The sequence below is a fragment of the Coffea arabica genome, chromosome 10e, assembly GCF_036785885.1.
Source record: "Coffea arabica cultivar ET-39 chromosome 10e, Coffea Arabica ET-39 HiFi, whole genome shotgun sequence".
Lineage (NCBI taxonomy): Eukaryota > Viridiplantae > Streptophyta > Magnoliopsida > Gentianales > Rubiaceae > Coffea > Coffea arabica.
In genome coordinates, this window is record NC_092328.1 from 10,410,200 (window position 1) to 10,425,780 (window position 15,581).

Here is a 15,581-nt window from a genome sequence, read left to right on the forward strand (position 1 = left end):
TTTTAAAAATGGTAAAAACTGATGTGACTTAATAGATGGGACGGAGCTCGACAAAAATAACGGTAGGCAAGCGCAAAGGACAACAAATGTTGGGGGTTGAGTGCCTTTAACCCTTTTAACGCCGATGCTAATCGAGGTGTTACGTTAAGGATAAGAGATGTTCGAAAGCCTTTCTTTGTAGTTCAACTAAAGCAATAAAAATCCTCTTTGCCTTTTTCTACGGTAAGAAAAGATGCATACGGCAAGTTTAAGGCTTGATACCAGATTAGCTATATACAATTAAAATGATATATTTGAAATTAGTTTGAATTTCAATTAGGTATGGTCACTTGTGCCGTTAATGTAAAATATTCTGTTATATCAATTACTGTTCATTAGCATCGATCAGGATCTTACCTTATATAATTTTCTCCCAAATGATCTGATCATGTGCAAACTGGAGTTGGTTTCCTTTAAGGCTGCAAACGAGCCGAGTCGAGTCGAATTTTGATCTAATCGAGTCGAATCTTGACTTAATTTTATTAAAGTCGAGTTCGAACTCGAAGAGTTGACAATTTAAAACTCAAGCTCGAGCTCGACTTGATTCGAGCAGAGCTCGAGCTCGAAAAAAATAAAAAAATAATTATTTTATTTTAAAAATAAATAAATAAAATAATATTTTTCCTTAAAAAATATTAAGAATATATATGTAATTTTATACTTAAAATAAAAAATATATATATACTTAAAATAAAAAATATATAATATATATATTTATATATATATACTCGAGCTTGCGAGCTAACGAGTTTAATATTTTGAGCTCGATTTCGACTCGAGTATCGAACTCGAGTCTAGCTTGACTCGACGCTCTCGAGCGGCTCGGTTCGTTTGCAACCCTAGTTTTCTTGCAACCATCTTGAGTTCGGGGAGATGCTAATTTAAACTATTATTTTTATATCAATTACTGTTCATTAGCATCAATTAAGATCTTATCTTGTATAATGTTAGTTTAAATTCATTGGTTTTAAGTGTCTAGGTTCATTTTGTAAAGGCTATAAATATAAGCATTATATTGTTGTATAAATCAAGAATTCAATAAACAATATTCTCCCAAATGAATTCCTCCAACATGTGGCATCTTAAATTCCAAATTAAAAGTTGTAAACAATTAACCAAAATGGTAAACAGTTTTGTTATAACCTGATTTAGTTAGTACTGCTTATTTAGAACACCATGGTACTATGAGTAGCATGGTGTCCTAAATAAGTAGGATTAATTTGTGTCAAATTCCATATTATACGAAAAACAAAACGTGAAATTATCTCATTAGAAATTAAACGATCTAAATATAATATTGCATATTCTTTCTTGAGTTTATGTAACATATTAGTTTGGGTCTTTGAACTAGAAATGATAAAAGTGCTTATAATTAGAAGGCTACATATATTATACGTCTTAGTTTTTCCTGTCCGTGGTTGAGTGCCCATTTTTTTACCGTTGAATTTTGGCAGATCCAAATATTTTCTCCTGTAGTGGAAATAAATTTTTTTACATCTTGTTAATTCGTTCAGGATATTAAAGAAACCCATTATTCTCTTTCTTAGTTTAACTAGTTTTAAACCCCGTTCGTTGCACGGAGATTAATCTTGAGAGGGTTCGGTCCATTTTAATACTAATCGAAGTGCATGTTGCGGAATAATAAGTGAAACTTCAAAGATTTGAGATGCGGCTTATTTGAAACTTCAAAGAATTGAGATAAGAATAAAGGAATTGAGGTTGCATCTAGTCAATTAGGTTTTTTAATTCTTGCATTCTCTAAACAGTCACCGGGATTACTCAAAACTCAAATACTGAAAATTTGATTGCATCAATTCATAATTTAAGGATGTTAGTAAATTACATACTTACATAAGAAATATGATGTGTGTCAAGCAATCCATTTGAGCTCCTCTTTTGTCGACTTTTAAGTAGCTGGGGATGACAATAGGTCGAGTCGTGTACTTATCGTGTCATGTCATTATTGTGTTCGTGTCATAAATTTTCAAGACTAACTCAACCCATTAGACTTTCGTGTTATGTCATGTCATAACCTATTTGTTAATGGGTTGTGTCACTCATAGGGTTTGTCCAATAATGACTTACTAAAGTTCGGATCATGCGAAAATCTATTAATTTTAATCGTGTTATCGTGTCATGTCAAACATTGTCATCCTTACTCTCAAGAGAATGGCATTCACCGTTACATCATTAACAACTTCGCAGGTTTCTGAATTGCTCTTTGTACGACGCATATTGGTACCAATGCCATTGACTCGTATGGTAAAGCAAGTATGGTAAAGCAATTAAAGGGACAAAATTGAAATTCCAATGCACATAACCAATGGATCTCAATACCAAGAAACCTTCATCAATTCAACTTAAATGTGCAAGATTGAAATATTTATCTGTAAAAAATAAATAAATAATTTAATCTCTTGGAGAGTGTAATTATTCAACAAAGCCCCAGAAAAGATAAAAAGAACCCCACTATTAGTACCTGAGAGCCCAATTTTGCTAAACATGAATACTAAGAAAGTTCCCCCCAAGTCTTTTCCTATCAAACACATGACTGTCTTGTTAGAAAAATTGCCAAAATTTGACCAATGCTGAGCTATTTCTCCTTGGTCAAGTATTTGGGTAGTAATACTCGGACTTGAACCCAGCATTAGGAGCTCCAGCTTTTATTTGGGTAGTATATGGGACTCACCAAGATATAGATGGGGAAAGAATTAGAAGACTCTAATTGATTGTTCAAGATGCATCAAAGATAACTTTTTCCCCGATCTGCATGGCCAAATCTTTTTTGCATTTCCAATTTACATCCGCATATCTAATTCCCTATCCCTCAAGTCTGAAGCATCATAGGAGAGCTCTACAGCAAGTTAAAGTTATGTTCAACCACCACAAAATGCATCTTTTAATTCACATGTACAATCCTAAAACATTGAAAACCAATAGGTGATTAAGTAGTCTTAAATTATTACCATGTTATTACGTATATATTCCGAAAACATTGAAAAGCCAAGGAGTGATTAAGTAGACTGCAATTATTTTTACGTATATATTCCTAAAACATTGAAAAGCCAAGGGTTGATTAAGTAGACTTCAATTATTACCATGTTATTGAAAAAGATGACTTTGTTTCTAATTTCAACAACATTATTATCAATTCATTTGTCAAATCAAATCTGAAGCATCATAGGCGAGCTCTGCAGGAAGTTAAAGGTTATGTTCAATCACCACAAAACGCATCTTTTAATTCACGTATACATTCATAAAACATTGAAAAGCCAAGGTGAGATTAAGTAGCTTCAAATATTACCATTTATTAAAAAACTTGAAGATGACTTTGTTTCTAATTTCCACGACATTGTTATCAATTCATATGTCAAATCACATCTTACAACTAATAATTAGCCGCCATAACAGTTGAGAGGTTCAATATCGATCACCTAATAGAGAAAAATTTAGCAAAGCTAGCTAACTATTACCCAATAATAATTGATATTGGCAATCCTGACTGGCGCCCCATTATGCATCCCCCATTGGAATTAACATCCAAATAACTACATTTAATATCACCACCAAAGTTGGAAAATCACCAAAAAATTTAATCTTTTTCAGCAGAATTTAACAAAATACTAGAGAACTTTGAGCATTCAGTTAACTAACACTTGATTAAATACCTGGATGCTTTATTAGCTCCATTCCTCCAATACAAGTCCTAAAACAAAAACCCACTATGTGATTGTTAGACATTGAATTAATTGAAGCAAATCAAGCAAAAAAAGTTGATATTTAATAATAAATAAGAGGAACTGAACATAATTTCTATGCAAACATGCTCAAACATGATCTTCAAGGATTCAAAACATATTCGTTCTCGAGTTTATGTTACATATTAGTTCGGGCCTTTGAACTAGAAATGATAGAAGTGCTTATAATAAGAAGGCTACATATATTATAGGGATAATTTCAGAAACCTCCCCTGAAGTTTGTGACAATATCATTTAGCATTCTTGAAATTTAAAAAATATCACTTACCTCCCTTATTTTTAACTTTTTATAACATTATAAATCCATTTTAAAATATATTATTAGGAAAACTCATTTTTGGATAGAGAATTTGTATTCAATCCAATATTGCCCTTTTCTTCTGCACCTTTTAGTTTTCATAACAAATGTAGTTAATCCTTTAAACTTTTAAAAACTTCACAGATATGGTTTTGTAGTTAAGAATTATAGGATATTAACAAGATTAAAAAACATTTTAATAGTGTTCATGCCATTAGTTGGCACAATAAATATTAAATTTATAAATTCAAAAGCATTTTTTAGTAAAAGAATAACTTCTTTTGATCTTTGAAAACATATCAAATGAGTTTGTAAACATAATTTAAATTTTTTCCAAGTTTTCAAAAATTATAATAATTTGAAAAAACTCCTCAAGTAGACTATGAACACTTTGTAGTTAACAATATTTTTGGCTTGAAAACACCTTAAATATACTCTTAAAATAAATTATTTATACCTTAAAGCAACTATGGTTATATTGTATCCCTAAAATTGCACATTCACACAATTTGCCTTTTGATTTCAAGCATTTGTAATATACTTTTAATTTTTTCTCTATTTCAAAAATGAGTGTTTTAATAATTTATTTTGAAATGGGTCGATAATGCACAAAAAGTCAAAAATAGGGAAGGCAAGTGATTTTTTCAAAATTCAAAAGTGCTATGTCAAATTGTTAGAAACCTCAAGAGAAGTTTCTAAAATTATCCCTATATTATATGCCTTGCAGTTTTCCTGTCCGTAGTTGAGTGCCCATATTTTTCCACTTTACTTTTGGTTGATTCCAAATATTTTCCAATATAGTGGAAATAATTTTTCTTCTGCATCATCCTAATTCGTTCAGGATATTAAAGAAGACCATTATTCTCTTAGTTTAATTTCAAGCGTAAATATGCAACCATTATACAGTCACATTCTCTCTAAATGCTTTCCAAATGGCGGTATCTCATCAGTATATATACGGTAATAAGTTATAGAGTACAAGTCTACAAGAGAGCGTGCAATACATGTCAACGTCTCTTAACGTTAATAGTCTTTATAATTTTACCAATCACTCTCTAGACCATCATTAACGGTAGTGGCAGTGGTGTCACCATCAAAGTTCCATCACCAACGGCAATGGCTCTCGTGTCACCACTGGTTTGTCGCCCCCCACCACTCATTTACGCTTCTGTCGAACTTCAACTTGGGTAGGTAAATTTGTCTTATAGCAATTGCATCCTTAATACATGCCAAGAAAAAAATTTGTGTACTTAGAGTCTCACAATTCGACAGGGGAAATGTGCACAGAGAGGGTGGAAACATTTACTAATTTTCAAAATTTTTCTGCACTATACAGTACTAAGTTAAAACCTCAAGCCAATTAACCAATGATTGCAATAGTTTGTAATTATCCAGAACACTCACCAACCAAACAGTTAACTTACATGTCTAGTCTTATAATGTTACAAGATAATTAATTTCAAGAGAGGTTAGTGTAATTTATGAAATTTGGAGGAAGGCCAGCGAAATAGTCAGAAATCTCAAAGGAGGTTTATGAAATTACCCCTTTGTAATAAGGGTGATTAAAAGCCCTAAACTACATTGTATACTAGTATTTTGACCTATACTATGCATGGATTTATATTTCAATTCAAAACAATACTTATATATTATACTATAGGATAAAGTATATGAAAAAGGCAAAAACAATTCAAAGAAGTGTATGCTTAACATGTTTAAAAAAAAATTATTTCGTAAATACAAAATGGACTTTCTTAATTTTAATATCTTAAATAAGTTGAAATCAAATTTTGTTAACCTATTGTTTGTCAATAAATGATAACAATTTGAATAAAATAATTTAATATATAATTATTTACATGATAGAGCAATTATAAACTTATTTATCAATATATCATGTTATACCTTTATATCAAAATTTTTAACATTAAAAATATAAAGTATAACTAATTCATTTTCTTCAATTTTAGAAAATTATTTCTCCCATCTTTGACCTGCTAATTGGCTATCTGTTGCCTTCCATGACTTTCAGATCTCTTACCACGGTGCTATCCTTCCTGTCATATCCCCACAATCCCGTTCTTTCTTCTTCCCTCTCTCGTCCAATCTTGTGATAGCTCACCTTCCTTTTTTGACTTTTTCCACTACTCTTTAACTTCTCGTTATTGTCTTTCCCTTGCGTATAGCTAACCTCCAGTTTTCTATTATTACCACCCAATTCCTTATTATTTTCCTTTCACCATTCTTCCAAACCCTTTAAATCCATACTCTGTTTTTAGACTAGTAATACTTTGTTTTTTATTCAGTGATTTCATAATTTAGGATTCACAAATGGTACCATTATTGATATTTTAAATCCATGACCAATGAATATTATTTTCTTTTTGTTTTCTATATAATTTGCCCTTTTGATTACAAAGTTGAAGGGTAAAATATTGTTATTTACTTTTTTACTTTTAGTAGGGTTGGTGATTTTTTCTCTTTATTTACCCTCACATTAATAGATTTCAAATCAAATTCCTACATAAGTGGGCTACTTCTTACTTTTAAATTCAAAAGACATGAAACGATATATAATAATTTAAAAAATTCAAAATTCTATATAAAAAAAAAGAATGAGGAGTTATAAGCATTCTAATTTAACCATGCTAAAGACTCTCCCTACAATACATATAGATATAGATTTTAGTGGCAGTTATGTATTAAAGGCAAGGGATGTAACTGAAATTGGTATTTGATAACTAAATGAAAAATTCTCCCTCCCTGCTCAATTCTCGCTCTCTTCATATCTCTCTCTTTTCCTCTTTCTCTTTCTGTCTTCTTTTTCTTTTCTCTTTCTGTTTTCATTTCTGCACTTATGCTTCTTTATCTTCAACTCTAAGCTACTAAAACCTTTCTATTGATTCTAGCCCTTGTCGCATTGAGACTAATTTCATGGTGGAAAACCTAGATATTAGTCTTGTTAGACCCAAATCGGAATGGTCAGTTTGATCGTGAATCGGTTTTCTTCCTAGTTTGTAATGCAAAATCACTTTGGTCAAAAATCAGCTAAACCAGTGATCTGATTTGACTGATTGACTCGGTTCTTAAACTTTAATTCTTGTTTTCTCCAAACATAATTTGAGTTACAAAATTAAAATTTTTATTTATTAATAGAAATAAGAAAACGCTACCCACTTAGTGTAAACACCAAAATCACTTGCTTCCCTAAATGATCTAAATCAAGAATTTTTCATTCCTATCATCTTATCAATTTAGCATCAATGATTCCAACTTGCATTAATTTGTTTTAATTTAGTTTTTCAAGTAATTTTGGAGAACTGACATATTTTAGCCATGAAATTACATTTTTATATATAATTTCTAGATGTATGTTTAATTGTAAGTCTAATATGTTTGGAATATTTTGTAGAGTTGGTTGACATAACCAAGAACTTAATTTCAATATTTTGGAAACTCATAAAAATATAAAAATAATTATGACATCATGCTGATATCAGTGAATTTTTTAGAACAGTTTGACTGATCCAACCAGTTGACCCCTGGTCTAATGCCTAGTCGCTATTCGGTCCGAGTTTAACAACATTGCCAGATATCGTTCTCTTGAGGAACAATCAAGCGACAAGAAACTCGCCTTCAAGAAGGGTTGGACTCAATGGCTGCATTTCAAGTGAGTTGTTAGCAAACTCTATAGCAGAATTTGCAGCAGCAATTCCGCGAAGAGTTGGAAGGAAATAATAGGTAGTTAGATGCCATGATTGGAAACTTAGATCAGAATTTCAATGCTTTTGTTAAGCTAATATTGAAAGAGAAGGGGCCAATTCTTCCCACTCCATCACCTCATCAGAGATTAGTTCCATAAGTCAACTCCAACATGTTGTTGCAAGATAAAAGGGGTAAAATTCCTATTCCAAATTCTTCAAAGATTGAATTGCCTATGTTTTCTTCTGGTAGCCCTAGATAATGGCTGAGAAAATGTCACAAATATTTTGTGAATTATCAAAGTCTGCATGGCCAGAAGATGGATAATAGAGATATGTTCTTTGAGGGAAAGGCTGACAACTAGTTTCAAGCGATTAAACTTTAAAAACCCAGCATTTCTTGGCCTAAATTTAGGGAATTACTTTGTGAAAGATTTACAGTAAGAGGATCAAGAGATGTAGTGGAAGAATTCAACAAATTGCAACAAACATGGTCAATAGAATATTGCCAAGAAAAATTTGAGTTAAAAACCCTTATGCTACTCAAGAATCCTAAGCTAGATGAGGCATATTTCAAATCTAGCTTTATTAGTGGGCTAAAGAAAGAAGTTAAGCCCATGGTGAAGATGTTCAACTAGAGACTTTGGGTTCTTTTAATAAAGCTAAAGTCTGAAATCTAAAATTTGAATTCTGAATCCATTAAGTTATTGAATTACTAAGTATTAAATCTAATATATTTGAGTACATATCACATTCACTAATAAGTGAATAATTTATCACTTAATTTTGAGAGCAACTTTTGCTCAGGAAATTTAGTGCCACTTAAATTAATTCAGATATTCAATTTTTGGTTATCAAACGATCTGAATATGTTAAAATCTAAATCCATTAATTTTAAGTATTGAATTGGATTATCAAACAGGGTCTTTGTCTAAAGTGTTTAAAGTTGCAAAACTATAGGAATACTCAATAGATCTGCAAAAGAAACACTCTAAGTATCATGGCAAAACTATATTAGAATCCAAGTTTGGAATATACAAGAACAGTGCAGGAAGTCATAATCCCTCTAGTGCTTTGATAAGGTTCCTACCATAGCACCCAATTTCAAGAAAGTTAACTCAATATCAAAGGATTCCAAGAAAATCTCAGCAGAGAAAAGGTTATGCTTTAAGTGTGGGAAAAAAATTGGTGTGGTATATCAATGCAAGATGGGGCATTTAAACTTCTTAGTTCGTGAAGAAGATGATAAAGGGATCTATAAAGATGTCATTGGGAAGCAAGATGAACAGAAAAGGAGGCCATGTGAATTAGCAAAATTATCTCTGAATGCACTTTCTAGGGTTATGAGAAGGAAATCGATCATGTTGCCAGTTGGTTGATACAGGCAGTACTGATAGCTTTATTCATTATGGACTGGTCAAGTTCTTGGAATTACCTTTCCAGATAGTTCAGCCTTTCTCTATGAAATTGGTTGATGGATCTAGTGTTACAAGCGGAGCAATCTATTTAAGGGTGCCATGGAAGATTCAAGAACATCAGTTGAGATTTGTCTTGAGAATCATAGAACTTGGTGGTTGGGACATAATCTTCGGTGTTGATTGGATGTACCATCTCAGTCCAATTACCTTTGAGATTGGATGTGCCATCTCAGTCCAATTACCTTTGATTTCCATGAGTTAAGCATTGCTCTCAACAATGAGAGGGAACTGGTACATTTGGCTTTATTAATTAACCAGTGATGGAGTTGGTGAAAGGAAGGACCTCAGGACATTTAGACAGGACAAAAAAGATGTCGTGCTTCCATGCAATTGGACAAGATAAATGTACAAGTTAGTAAAGCTCTTGGAGAAGTCAAAGCTGTGTTGCAACAATTTTCCAAAGTATTTGAGAGTACTCCACAAGGCTTGCCACTAGTGAGATCATTGGATCACCAAATTACACTCAAACTAGGAGCTAAGCCTTTCAAATTAAAACCATGCAGGTATCCTTATGCCCATAAAGCTGAAATTGAGCAGCAAGTTGCTGAAATGTTAACCAATGGAATTATAAAACATTGTGGCAGCGCTTTTGCATCTCATGTTTTGTTGGTTAAAAAGAAGGACAACACTTGGAGGTTGTATGTAGACTATAGGAAATTGAATAAAATGACTGTCAAGGAAAGATTTCCTATTCCCAATATTGATGAGCTATTACATGAACTGCATGGCACAAAAATCTCTCTAAATAAGATCTTAGAGTTGGATATCATCAATTGAGGGTTAAAGCTATAGATGTTCCCAAAATAGCTTTTCAGACTCACCATGGACGCTTTGAATTCCTGGTGATGCCTTTTGGATTGACAAGTGCTCCAACTACTTTTCAAACTCTAATGAAGCAAATCTTTCAACCATACTTGAGGAAATTTGTATTAGTCTTCTTTGATGATTTTCTTGTTTATAGTCCTACCTTAGAAATGCATGTGCAGCACCTACAGATTTTACTAGGATTATTGGCAGAAAATCAGCTTTATTGTACGCTGTCTAAATACACTTTTGCTCAGACTTCTATGCTGTATTTAGGACATATTATATTCGAAAAAGATGGATGATTCAAAAGTAGAGTGCATTCTTTCTTAGATAAGTTCCAAAGACTGTCAAGGAGTTAAGGGAACCCCAGGCTATTATAGAAGGTTTATCAAGGGCTATGGAATCATATGTAACCATTAACTCAATGACTCAAAAAGATGGCTTTGTTTGGGATTCTGATGCTCAATCAGCATTTGAGGCATTAAAGCAGGCAATGACTACAACCTCAATTTTAAGCATGCCTAACTTTGAAATTCTATTTATAATAGAAACTGATGCCTATCGATTGGAAATTGGGTGTCCTGATGCAAAAATGACAACTAATAGCTTTTCTCAGTAAAGCTTCATCACCTCAAAACCTCCATATATTAGTTTATGAAAAAGAGCTGCTTGATTCAGTAATGGCAGTAACTAAGTGGAAACATCAGTTGGTTGGCCATCATTTTGTAATCAGGACAAATCGTCAAGCTCGATCTCAAATACTTGTTGGAACAAAGGCTCACTAACTCACTGCAGTATAAGTGGCTTAGAAAACTGTTGGGATTGGATTATGAAATCCAAACAAAAAGGGGACCGACAATAGTTGCAGCAGATGCTCTCTCTAGAAGGAGGATCTTGGAGAATATAGAGTCTGGATCATAAATTGGAACCCTATATGTCTTATCCTCAGCTCAACCAATATGGATGAATGAGTTATTACAAAGTTATGAGAGAGATGTGTTTGCTCAGGATATCATTGCTCCACTTTTGTTGGATCCAAACTCCAATCCTAGATATTCTTTGGAGAATGGACTGCTCAAGTTCAAAAGTAGACTATATGTGGGGACTGTCAATGAGACCAGAATCAAAATAATCAAAGCTTTACATACCTTAGCTGTAGGAGGACACTCTAGGCAAAAAGGATGCCTACATCAAGTCAATACACTCTTTTATTGGCCTCACATGAAAAATGATGTGCTACAGTTCGTGAGAACTAGTGATGTTTGCCAAAGAAGAAAAAGTGAAAACATGCCTTATCCATGTCTACTGCAACCAATTCCTGTACCTACTCAAGCTTGGTCCCATTTAACAATGGATTTTATTGAACAATTGCCACTATCTAAGGGTTTTACACCAGATTAGTGGTGGTGGACCTTTTGACAAAATTCAGTCACTTCATTGCACTCACTCATCCTTTTACTACCAAACAAGTGGCTCAGTTGCTCATTGAAAATATTTATAGACTTCATGATTTACCAAAAGCATTAGGGATATGGTGTTTATTAGCAGATCTTGGCAGGAATTGTTTAAGATGATAGGCACAAACCTTCATTATAGCTCTTCTCACCATCCTCAATCGGATGGCCAAAATGAAAGGGTGAATCAGTGCCTTGAAAACTACCTAAGGTGCAAGTGCAGTGAGCATCCTAGGCAATGGAGTAATTGGATCCCTTTGGCAGAATTCTAGTATAACACCAAATTCCATACTAGTTTGTAGCTCACTCCTTTTGAAGTGTTATGTGGCTATCAACCAAATCATCTTTCTTTGGGCCATTCCTTGATGCTCCAATACCTACTGCAGCTGCTTTAGTATAGGACAGACTTCAGGTATTATCCAACATCAAGGAGAATTTGGTTAAGGCACAGAATCGAATGAAGTACTATGTTGAGTAGCATAGGACTGAAAGAGGGTTTTTGGTTGGAGATTGGGCATTTCTCAAATTGCAGCCTTACAAACAACAAACAGTGGCCATTGGGAAAAATTTAAAACTATCAACCAAATATTATGGCCCGTACTAGATCTTGAGGTTGGAAATGTTGCTTATAAGCTAAAACTTCCACCACCAACACATATTCATCGAGTGTTTTCATGTTTCGTTACTAAAAAAGAAAATTGGGACTGATCACAGTATTACTTCTATGTTGCCAGAAATGGATACTTTTTGATAGAAGTGTCAAAATGAATGACTTGGACGGGTTTAGATTGGGTAAAATGAGTAATGGGTATAAGTGAGTCAATCCATTTATACCTATTTAATTAGATGGGTAAAAATGGATAAGTCAAAAAATAAATTGGCTAACTCAATTACCCATTTATAACCCATTTATTTTAACTATTTGTAAACTCATTTAAATTCATTTTTCCAAACTAAGTCATCAATTTATACCACTCTTTGCACCCATCATTAGTTTTAAATGTTTACTTATAATACTCAATAAACCTAAATACCAATTTTTTTCCATCCGCACTTTATGTCACAAAAATATATACCATTTAATAATTGAATAATAAAAATATAAAAATTTGAACTAAGTATTATAAAAGTTAACATAAAAACTTAATTCAAAAATTTTGAACCCCTAAAACTTATCATAAATTGGTAATGCTGAAAAATGAGTAAGTTAACAAACTAAGAGAAAATAAAATGATAAGATAAAACCAACAAATAATAATAATAATTAAACAAAAGTAGTTAACATCATGACAAAATAAAAAATTCAAAAAAAAATGGGTAGGGGAAGAGAGGAAACTTGGGGGAAGACAATTCTAAATGGGTAATTGGATTTAATGGGTATTATTGAGTAATCCATTTATACCCATATGCAAAAATTTAAGATACTTATACCCATCTATTTATTGGCAGGTATGAGTAAATTTAGTTAAATGAGTTAGTTTGCCACCTATATTTTTTGACCATTGTCTTTTGGAACTAGAGAAAGTGTTACAGAGAAGGGTTATTTTGAGGAACTCAAAGCCAGTTATTTAGTACCTAATAAAATGGAACCATTAACCACTAGCCCTTTGGTCTGGTGTAGACACCAAAATTTTACCTTAGTTTATTTGTTTATTTAGTATTATTATTATTACTTTTATTTTTGTTTTATTTATTTATCTATTTATTCCTTTTCATTTCATGATATTTTTATTTTTCTTAAGAAAATCATTTCAATACATTTTTTAGAAAATTAGAAAGAAAAGAAAAAAAAGGCAGAAAAAAATCAAAATCAGATTTTTGCAAAAAAAAAAAAAAATCATTCCCACGAGCTTGCGCGCCATTTTTCTTCAATGGTACAAACCCATAAACTAAAAAACAGTACAAGGAAGATGTAGCTGCCATTTGATCCCATTTCCACTCGATTTTTTTTGCACTTTTTCTTTCCATTCAAGCCCCTCAGTACAGTGATACGTAACCACAACCAGAAACATCAAGAAAGATCTAGAATAATTAGACTAACCCTAAACCCAAAAATTCTCTTTCTTACAAAACCCAACCAAAATATTAAATCAACAAAAATCATTAAGGTTTATTTATCCCCTAAAATCCAAAATTAATCGGTCTAAAAACATGTTTAAAATATGCAAAAGATGATTAAAATTTAAAAGGGGACAAAATGGATCATTTGCAGAAGTTTTTGAGCCATAGTGAAAATATGTAAAAATCATGGAGTCTAAGTGCAATTTTCTGAAAACTCCATGCATCTAGTTCGAAGCTTGAAGGGGAGTTGCAGACCCAGCAACTCTCTATGAACACATGAGAATGATTACCGCAAAACTCATATTATCTTCCAACCACACAAGTATTTATGCAACCCAACTACAAATCCACCATCCAAATGGACTATTTAAACAATCTTATGTGATATAAATCCAACTTAACATGATGCAACATGGATAAGAAAGCCAACAAGAAAGAACAAACAAAAGCAACGAGAATCTCACGACTTTGGCGAGGATTTGAGCAAATATGACAGAAAAGGGATGAATGAAGTTACCTTTTAGCGCTTTAAAGAGCCAAAATAACGTGGGAAATCACAAGCAAATGAACCCAGATGTTGGAAGATGAAAAACTAGCTTTGTTGCAGAAGTTCAAGAATTCCGACTGCAGCGAGTTTGAGGCTGAATACGATGGACTTCCAGTGATTGTTTCCACAAGGTTTCTCAACAAAATTTTCTCTATTGACTTCAGAGAGTGTGCAGAAATCAACAAAATGCCTAAATGACTAGAATCGTGATCGGAAATAGGGCTGAACACTCAACCCTGGCTTCAAAAATTTTCTGCTCTTTTTTCCTCTTTTCTCCCTCTGCTTTCTCTCTTTTTCTCTCGTTCCGCCGCCTCCCTCTCTTCCTCTCTCTCTAATGCACCTTTTTTTCCATTTATATGAGATAAGGGTTGCCAAACCCACATCTCAATGGATCCTATGAAACCCATTTTTTGTGACACTTTCAGAGCCATTAGATAGTTTGATTCTAGATCTTTCTTGATGTTTCTGGTTGTGGTTACGTATCTCTGTACCGAGGGGCTTGAATGGAAAGAAAAAATGCAAAAAAAAAAAAAAAATAGAGTGGAAATGTGATCAAATGGCAGCTGCATCTTCCTTGTACTGTTTTCTGGTTTATGGGTTTGTACCATTGAAGAAGAATGGTGTGTGTGCTCGTGGGAATGATTTTTTTTTTTTTTTTGTAAAAATCTGATTTTGATTTTTTCTGCCTTTCTTTTCTTTTCTTTCTAATTTTCTAAAAAAATGTATTGAAATGATTTTCTTAAGAAAAATAAAAATATCATGACATGAAAAGGAATAAATAGATAAATAAATAAAACAAAAAAATAAAGTAATAATAATAATAATAAATAAAAAAATAAACTAAACTAAGGTAAAATTTTGATGTCTCCAACTTGCCCCTTTTTGTCTCGGTTTTGAAGAAACTCCAGACAAAGACGTAGACATCAAATTACTCGCCTATCTGACTCAACTATAATCGAAACAGTTAGCAAAACTTAATGAATCAGAAAATTTAAACGTAAAAAATAAAAGGACTGGTGGGATAAAACCCAAATCCGAAAAAGTGAACGATTAATGGGATAAAATCCAAACCCAATAAAATAAAAGTTAGTGGGATAAAATTCAAACCCAACGAAATAAATGATTGGTAGGATAAAACCTAAACCCAACAAAATAAAGATTGGTGGGATAAGACTCAATCCCAACAAAATAAACGATCGGTGGGATAAAACCCAAACTTGATACGGTTGGTGGGATAAATCCAAATCCAACAAAATAAACGGTCGGTGGAATAAAATCCAAACCCGATAAAATAAAGGTCGGTGGGATAAAATCTAAACTCGACAAAATAAACAGTCGGTGGGATAAAAATCAAACCTGATATGGTTGGTGGGATAAAATTCAAACCCAACAAAATAAACGGTCGATAGGATAAAACCCAAACCCGACACGGTTGGTG